Source organism: Sciurus carolinensis, chromosome 11 (genome assembly GCF_902686445.1).
Source record: "Sciurus carolinensis chromosome 11, mSciCar1.2, whole genome shotgun sequence".
Taxonomy (NCBI): domain Eukaryota; kingdom Metazoa; phylum Chordata; class Mammalia; order Rodentia; family Sciuridae; genus Sciurus; species Sciurus carolinensis.
Window position 1 is genome coordinate 109574376 of NC_062223.1, and position 9723 is coordinate 109584098.

Here is a 9723-nt window from a genome sequence, read left to right on the forward strand (position 1 = left end):
GGGAGGGGAGGAACTGAGTGGGTTTCCACAACCTGTATTCCCCTGTGTGAACCCCTCTCTATGTCTGAACCCCTCATGAACACTTAGACACTCTCTGTGTCATGTGGTTTGGGTTTATCAGGCATTCACTTTGGGCCCACTTCAGGTTTTCCAGGAATTGTCCTCCACAGCTGCTGGCCCTCATGGCAAGGCTGCAAAATGGCTCCTTTCTCTGTCCTCTGCAGGCTGCCAGGAGAGATGCAGCTTTTTTCCTCTCAACAATATTGTACACCATCCCTTTCAGGTTAGTCCAGCAGTGTCTTTGCTTTCTGATCTCTCCATAGCCAGATATGGCTCAGGTTTCCTAAAAATGTAGGTTCCATTAATTCCCTTATTCTCCACTTGGCTCTTGGAGGAACTGATTTGGCCAGCACCAGTGGCAGTCCTGAGGATTTCTTCCTTGATTATTATATCTAACCTCCTGATTCCCTGATGTGTTTTGAATGTCCAGTATTAATTCCCAGTAAAGTCCTCCCCACCCCCCCCTTTTTTTTTTAACCCATCTTGCTGAGAAGTTGCCTATCGGCTTTCTTGGTTTCATACCACACAGTAGCCAGGAAAGTGATCACCTCTATTTCACCATCCTCCAAACAACAACCAAAAAAAAAAAAAAAAAAAAAGCAACAAAAAATATACAGGAACGCAATGTTTAAATGCAAAGTACACACATCAGATTCAAAGAAATAAATTACATGTATGTGAAAGATTTAGAATTAAAGAATTTCTATAGTTGATAAAATTATAAACAATAGAATAATGGTTGGTCAAAGATTTAAACAGATACATCAGCATAAAGAACATATAGCAATAGCAGTAAACAGATAATTAAAAGGTGGTGATTACTCATTGGGAAAGTCAAAAACCACAACAGGATATCACTAAATATACTACAATGGCTAAAATTAGAACCAAAATACATCAAAAAATTTTGGCAAATTGATGCACATGTATCAGTTATAGCTCTAATGTATCTTGTGAAGGTGTATAAAATATAAAGATTAATTTAGAAAAGTCTTTGGCAGTTTATTTTATAATGGTAAATGTTATTCAATGATTTTACAACTTCACTCCTAATTAGCTATCTAAGAGAAATGAAAATATCTGTCCCCCAAGTGACTTGTAGCAGTAATATTATAGCTGATTTATTCACATTAGACAACAAAGGGAAATAACCTAATGCTCATGAATAGGGCAGTATATAAACAATTTTATTATGCTCATAATGGAATATTACTCAGCAATAAAATAGGCTAATTTCAAAACATTTTTTAATGTGAAAGAATTCAGACACAGAATATTGTCAGTTATTTCATTTATATAAAGCCCAAGGATATGCAATACTAATTAACATTGGTAGCAATCAGAAAGTTTAGTGTACTGTTGAATGGGGTGTGAGAGAAAGGTAGAAGTGATCAGAAGGAAAATTTTCCAAGCATTATAAAATTATTCGATATTTGGATTAATGTGCTAGTTACACTACTGTATATATTTATCAGAAATAATAAAATGGTAAGTTTGTGTTTAAGATCTTTTCACCTAAATTTGAAAGGAGGAATTTATGATCTGCAACTGACTGTAAAATCCCTGCTTTGTCTTGACTCATCATTAAGTGTAATAAAATGAAGTTTGTCTTCAAGTTAATGATTTTTTACAGGCAGAAAGTAAAAATCTTAAAAGAATCTCATTGCATTCTATTTCAAGTGAGGAAAATGAACCCCTGATAAGTTAAGGATCATCCCCAAGGTGACCAAGGAAGAAAGAGGCAGTGGAGAGAGAGAGAGTGAGAGAGAGAGAGAGAAGTACATTCTGGTTTTAATCCCAATATCTTAATACTACTATAGCATAATTATTTTAAGTGGTTTAAAGTATTCTAAGTTCAAGAAAACATGTAAAGTTAAAATAAAGTACTTGAGGGCAAATTTCAGAGGATTCACAATTCTGTTAGATAACAAAATAGAATTCTAACATGAAGTCTTGATAGTTAGACTTCATAATTTAATCCAAAACTGTAATTCTGTGATTTCTAAAACATAAACAATAGTATGAAATGGTAATGTTAGTGCCTATAATACTTAATTAGTATTAACAAGTTTTGTATCAGGGGTTGACCAGCACCCCAACAATGCACATTCCTGCTCAGGAGGTGTGAGCTGCTTGAGAAAATTAAGAAGTCTGAAATAATCAATAAGAAATAAGACAAAACCAAATATTAGATTTAAAAAACTGAGCACCTCATGGGTCTTCCAGTCTTGATAGGAACTGGAACTAACTGAAAAAGGCCCCAATTCTTTATTTAGTGGGGAGTACATCAAAGGCAAGGATAAGGTTTCAGTAAGAGGAGTCTTATTTCAGTGCTTGTTTCTCAGTGTGGCAGGGGTCTTGCAGTGAACAGGTTGATTGGTGTTTTGTTACGCCCTCTCTGGGAGGTTGTTTGATCCTAAGGTTGTGAGCTAAGGCAGGGACCAGGGTGATCTGGATATTCTTGAACCAGGGAATTTCAACCCAGGAGTTCCCAGAGAAGCACCCTCCCTACCTTAATGGCTCAAACAAACCATAATTTATATATATATATATATATATATATATATATAATATATATATATATATGTATATATACACACACACACACACACACACATATATATATATATATATATATATATATATATATATATATACTCCACCAGTTTTGGGTGGAAATCTTTGAAGCTACACATAATGCACTATTACCAATTCAGAGTTTTTTGAGTGCCTTGTATGTGACAGCACTGTGCTAGATTATTTTCTGGATGGAAATATGAGGCCTGAAGCATTGCTTAGGATCACTTTAACTTGTTTGCCTTTCCTACCCCTTAATTTTAAGTTACCATTATAGACAATAGTATTATGATACTGTAATATCGTTTTTAAAATATACAGAAATGCAGTTTTGGACTAAACCATGAAACTAGAAACCAAATTTGATGTCTGAAAATCATTCTGCTTTTATCTAACAGTGATTTTTGTTGAAGTTTGCCCTGGTTATTTTATTGTACCTTTTAAACAAATTTATAGATTTAGATTTTTGGATGATAGTACTAGGACATAGTATTGAGTGTTGAGACACTGAATACATCACCTGTGCAATGAATTTTTCTCTTTATGATGTATGATTGGGTAGAAAATAAATGTTTCCCACATAATGAACAGAGCCTGATCTCACTCTGCCTCACTGAGAAATTATGCTTAGATGACTGATAAGGATGAGACCAAAGAATGAGGAGACTTCATTTCTGCTATTCTAACTACAACTGTTCAGATTGGTAGTAACCCCCAGAATGTGGCAACCACAGCTGCTCTGTGTAGGATCACTCTAACAGCATTCTTAATGGATCTTGCCTCCTCTCACTTCCTCTTTGTGTCAGCAGTTGGACAGCTCCAATGTTCTCTCCCTTGCTCACCCTGGCACCACCTCTAAAGGGCACTTCCCAGCTGGGTGCACACTAATCCCCTGGAACTGGACTTTTGAACTTTCTTTGAAGGTAATCTACAGCAAGAAATACTATACTATAGATTGTGACCCAATGAGCACAGATGGTGTATATAAAATCAAATATACCATCTCATGTAATAATCAGAATAAACATCACACATGCCATACTTCTTAATTCTAATTTAGTATTATAGGCAATAATACTATCACTTCATGGTATTGTTTATGTATTCCCTCACTTTTTATTGGTGCATTATAGTTGGGTATTGCGTATTTTTAAAAGAATCGTAGACATGCAGTTTTGTACTATGAAACCTAGATACCAGGATTTGATGTTAGGACTCCATTTTGTTACCTAATAAATTGAATCACATACAACTTTACCCCTAATATCTTATTCTACATTTAATGGTTTTATAAATTTAGTCTGGATATGTTTAGTCATTTGGGGTAATCATGTAGATGCAGTATTAAATGTATTGGAATTATAATCAGAAGGCCTTTTTTTTTATACAGACAATAATAGTCTTATATGTAATTTTTATTCTATTTAATTCTTAAATGAGAATCACAGTCACCTGAATTGATTTCATGATCAGCAAAGTGTTACAACTTGCTGTCTGAAAAATATTGCTCTAGGGGTAGCAATTATATGGGGGTGTTAATCTCAGTAAAATATACTTTTAAAGAATTTCACATATAGAGGAGATAGTTTCTTACATTTTAAATGTAAGGAATGAATACACACACACACACACTGTACTACACCATACCCCTAATCAGGGATTCTTATAACAGAGGAGGTATAAAATAACATGATTAAAAATTTAAATGTTAATGCCTCTGCAGCTCCAGTGCAGATAAAATATTTGTTTCAGCACACATCCTACTGTGATTAGTTTTTTCCAAAATTATTTAGTCTTTCATTAATACATAAAATAATGACTAGTTTTTAAAGCTTTTTGTATCTTTTTTCATTTTTTTAAATAAAAAACTTATGTCAATTTTGTGTTTTGGAATTTTACACATCTAGGATTAGATGAATGCAAATAAGCACACACATGCACACAAACACACACATACTCATTTGCTTTGTCCTCTGTATCTGGCTACTGCCAACTCAGTTTCCCAGATTGATGCACTATTTTCACTTTTACTCAAAATTAAGCCCAGGGTCAGGTCATGACACTAAAATCTTACTGGAGAAAACTACCTGTGGAAGTCTCCTGGTAAGGCATCATGTTGGAATCTGATATATTGCTCAGCAAGTCCAGCACAGGCAGCAGTTCCTCCTGTATCAAAACAGATCTTGGCCTTCAGATGAGCACTCCTTGTATTGGAGGCCAAGTTGTATGAAAAACATTAACCTTAAAAACTAGGATTAAAAAAAAAAAAAAACTAGGGGTTCTTGCTGTAAGTGGAGAGAGCTGAGCACAGTCCTGAGGTGAGGCCAAACTCTTAAGCAGGTGGTACATTATGGCTGACATGCAAAATTTGGTAGAAAGTTTGGAGAGGGCAGTGGGCTGCCTGGAGGCAGTATCCCATACCATATGCACCTAGGGTATGGAGACAGTCCTTGAAAAGGAGTAGCTCCATATGTGTAAGCATTTGACTCACTGCTTGCTAGTCCTGTCGCAAAGTGCTTAAAGATAAGTAAAGAGATAGGAAGAGATGTGCAGAAACACACAGAGATGGTCCACCCTGGTCTGAAGTTGGAACGAGCTCTCCTGGTTACAGCTTCTCAGTGGCAGCATCCAGCTGGTAATAAGTTTTCTGATCTGCTTGGCACCCATCTCAGAGCAGATCCAAGAAGTGATAACTTTTCAGGAGAAGAATAGAGGCAGCAAGTTGTTCAATCACCTGTCTGCTGTCAGTGAAAGCATCCAAGCCCTGGGTTGGGTGGCTATGGCTCCCAAACCTGGTGCCTATGTGAAAGAAATGAATGATGCTGCCATGTTTTATACCAACTGAGTCCTCAAGGAGCATAAAGAGGTGGATTAGAAACATGTGGACTGGGTCAGAGCATACAGAGTACATGGACAGAGCTAGGCTTATATCAAGGAGTTCCATACCACTGAACTGGCCTGGACCAAAACGGGGCCTATGGCAAAAGAACTGAGTGGACTACCATCTGGACCCTCTGCTAGATCTGGTCTTCCTCCTCCCCCACCAGGTCCACCTCCACCCCCAATCCCACCAGTTCAGGCTCCGATGACTCTACTTCACTCTCAGCACTGTTTGCACAGATTAATCAGGGGGAGCACATCGCACATGTCCTGAAACACATATCTGATGATGTGAAGACTCACGAGAACCCTGCCCTGAAGGCTCAGAGTGGCCCAGTATGAAGCAGTCCCAAACCATTTTCTGCACCTAAACCCCAGACCAGTCCATCCCCCAAACCAGCCACAAAGGAGCCACCTCTCCTTGAACTGGAGGGCAAGAAGTGGAGAGTGGAAAATCAGGAGAATGTTTCCAACCTGGTGATTGACGACACAGAACTGAAACAGGTGGCTCACATATACAAGTGTGTCAACACGACATTGCAAATCAAGGGCAAAATTAACTCTATTACAGTAGATAACTGTAAGAAACTTGGTCTGGTATTCAATGACATGGTGGATATTGTGGAGATACTCAATAGTAGGTATGTCAAAGTTCAGGTAATGGGTAAAGTACCTACCATTCCATTAACAAAACACATGCCATGTTTACCTGAGCAAGAATTCCTTGGATTGTGAGATCGTCAGTGCTAAGTCTTCTGAGATGAATATTCTCATTCCTACAGAAGGTGGTGACTTTAATGAGTTCCCAGTCCCTGAGCAGTTCAAGACGCTATGGAATGGGCAGAAGTTGGTCACCACAGTGACAGAAATTGCTGGATAAGCAAAGTGCCAGTGGGTTCTTTGCCCTTTCCCTTCACACCGTGGGATTAATCTGTTATCAAGACAATTCTTTTCTAGATTTCCTCTACCTTTCTGCTCTTAAACTGCTTCTCTGCTCTGAGAAGCCCAGCTACCTGCCTTCACTGAAATATACCTCAGGCTGAGATTTGGGGTGGGATAGCAGGTCAGTTGATCTTCTGCAGGAAGGTGCAGCTTCTCCATATTGGCTCAACCACACTGCCAGTCCATTCTTAAGGAACTGCAGACCTGGACTGGTACAATTTAGCTTTCAGCTCTTGGAGGTTATTCTTCCAACACACAGTCCTTTGGGAAGAATAAAACAGTGCCAGGAATTAACAGATCAGAATGTGCACACTAGTTAATTTTTTTTCTAACAAGGAGCATGGAGGTAGCAGAAGCTGGTGTGATTCCTGATACTTCTTCTAACCAAACTAATTTTTCACTGTTAACAAGTGAGGCAAGAGTTGCATTGGATCAACAGCTGAGGCCTGGCCATCTAGCCTTCCAAGAAAACTTGTTTCCTGTAAGAATTTTTATTCTGTATTCCATCCTGGGTCTGCCTCAATTATGAGATAGTAGGTTCTACGGTCCCAGCTGCAGTAGCAATGCTATGGGTCTTGTACCCTTTCTTTCTCTGGGATTCCTGCTTAGCACCTTCCTACAGAGATAACTTTAAAAGAAAACATCACGCCATTCCAAGGAATGGGGCACTCCTCCTCCTCCCCTGCTAGGTGCCTGTCATCCACCTTTGCTGCCTCCTTTTGCCTGTTGTGCTCAACAATGTAGGGCTCCTCTCCAGACCCCTGAGCAGTGGACTGAAACCTCCACTGCAGGCTGGTATGGGGTCTTGATTTACATAAGGATCTTGCACAGCATTGCTCATGTAAATTTCAGTTTTCCCCTCTGGTACACACTTACCAAAATATGCAACTTTTTTTTTTTTTTGGTGGGAGGAGAGATTGTCCTGTGACTTCTACCCATTTCCTAAGGCTTGTGGAAATAAACCTTTATGTACTTAAAGTTATACAAAAAATAGAATAAAGTTAATACCAAAAAAAAAAAAAACAACAACAACAACAACAAAAAAAACTAGGATTACAGTACGGCAGAGCTTCAAAACACAGAATCACATTTTCCATCTCACTCCAAAGCATGTGATCACTGGAAGAACTTAAGTTAGAATCACTTTCTATATCAGTGATGATTGCATTTTCTTGTGATGAATAATAAAAAACAACATAAAACAAAAATAATTTAATGAATAAATCAAGCAAAAATTGATTTGACCCATGCAGCAAGGGCATACCTAAACAATCTAGAGCTTGCCCTGGGGCTCACCCATGCAGAGACCTCTTTGCTTGGTCATCCTTAGCACACTGACTTTTGTCCCCATTGTTAAAGCCTTGTAGTCTCCATATGACTGCTTAGGCCTCACATTCACATCTTAGGTAGAAAAGGGGGAAGGGCATACAAGCTGAACAGGAATGTAACTTCTCTCAAGGACACCATAACCTGCTTTCTAGGTACTTTTATAAACATATATTGGCCAGAGTATGGCTGTTGCCATTCCCTTACTGCTAGGTAGAGTGTAAAATTAAGAGTTTTTAGTACTTCTCATGTTACTCTCTCTCAGTCTGTATTTTTTCTGAGTGCATATGGCTGACTTTGAGTATATTAATTGCATATATTACTTGAGTCTTTTATAATCCATTTAGGGATTAATATATGGATACATGAGGAAAAAATTGCTTAGTAAATGATTAAGTACTTTATGTGTGAATATACCTTTCTCATATGTCTAGAGAATTATATATATATGTGTGTGTGTGTGTGTGTGTGTGTATAACATCAAAACTTACATACATACTTTATGTGTATACATAAAAATACATATATATAAAACCTATATACGCAAAACCTCTGCCAAAGGTATCATTGTGTCTGTGTTATAAATTGAAAAGTGATTCTTAGACTAAAGAAATTTCTTACAGCCTCTTCACCAGTGAGTGGCAAAGCTAAGGTCAGGATTCAGACATAATTCTGTGCATAACCTATGCTGCCTCACCACTAGAAGACAAAACAGGCAAGAGAAAATGTGTATGCACTGTTTATCAGTCTGCACAAAATTTTAAATTGATCATTACTGAGGCACTCAAGCCACTCGGACAATATATTCAGCCAGAAAATCGCCTCCTATGCCCAATAGTTCATAAGCAAGTTCTGAGCGTCTTCCAAGCCCAGCTCTAATATGACAGGGCTTGGATGAGCTGTTGCCAAGTAAACAGCAGGGTTGCATGTTTGGCTGGATTGACTGACTGCCCTGATGTCACTTAGAAACTGCCCGAGGGTAAATTCATCCTCTTACTACTGTTTCCCAAATCCCAAGTGGACATAGTTCTTGTCAGTCCCATTCAAGGCACAGTTTTGGAGTAAATCCCAGAGCCACCATGTGGCCACCACGTCCTTAAACTCTTTGCATTCTGGCACAGTGCAAGCAGGATTTGTTCTGAAGTGGAAAAGGGAGCTCGAGGTGTTCCCCAGAGGAAGAGATGGTGGAGAGCAAATAAACAAATTTCACTGATATCAAAATAGAACTTGCAGATTTCATCACCAGGGACTTTAGGAACATGACAAAAACTGTTTGTTTAGCAGAGACTCAGATGATTTTCACCATACATCACATTGGTTAGGGCATAAAATAATAGAGTTTTCTTTTGCATGATGTACAACTATTTAAAGTTCTATTTTCTCTGGGGAAAATGAGACTTTGATCTCCTAAAATGCAATAAGAAATGGATTTAGTTTAAAAATTGATTGGGTTCAGCATAGATGTGTAAAACAAGTACTAGAATATTAATGTCTTACCTCCTTTAAGAAAATAGCCCTGGGTGAACTCTGTCATTTGAGAAGCAGAAGCTATCTTCCCATTATTATCTAGTTACTAGTATGCTGCTTTCACCACCTGTAATGATCCATTCTCCTGGCAGTATCATATACTGTTTATTCAAGTGACAGAAGAAATGACAAGTATCCTTTCTCTTTGTGGCTAATGCCTGTTGAAGCTAATAATTTCAGAATTGAGTGATGTAGGAGAAATCCCTCCATGACATTTTGCAGGGTTGGAGATCATCTGTATCTAGAGCAAAGGAGGGCAATTTGAATTAGTGGCTATAAATGGAAAGTAGGGATGGCAGATTATATGTGACCATTAGAGCCCTAGACCTGTCTTTTAGGGCTCTGAAAATCAGCTGGATTAGCAGAGAAACGTTAAGTATGAACTTATCACGCACATCAGGAATTCAGGGA

General features: G+C 38.1%; 1 pseudogene; it reads left to right on the forward strand.

The window, feature by feature from the left end:
• The first annotated feature begins 4987 nt into the window (after nt 1-4987).
• Nucleotides 4988-6401, forward strand: LOC124960425 (adenylyl cyclase-associated protein 1-like; annotated as a pseudogene).
• Nucleotides 6402-9723: the final 3322 nt, after the last annotated feature.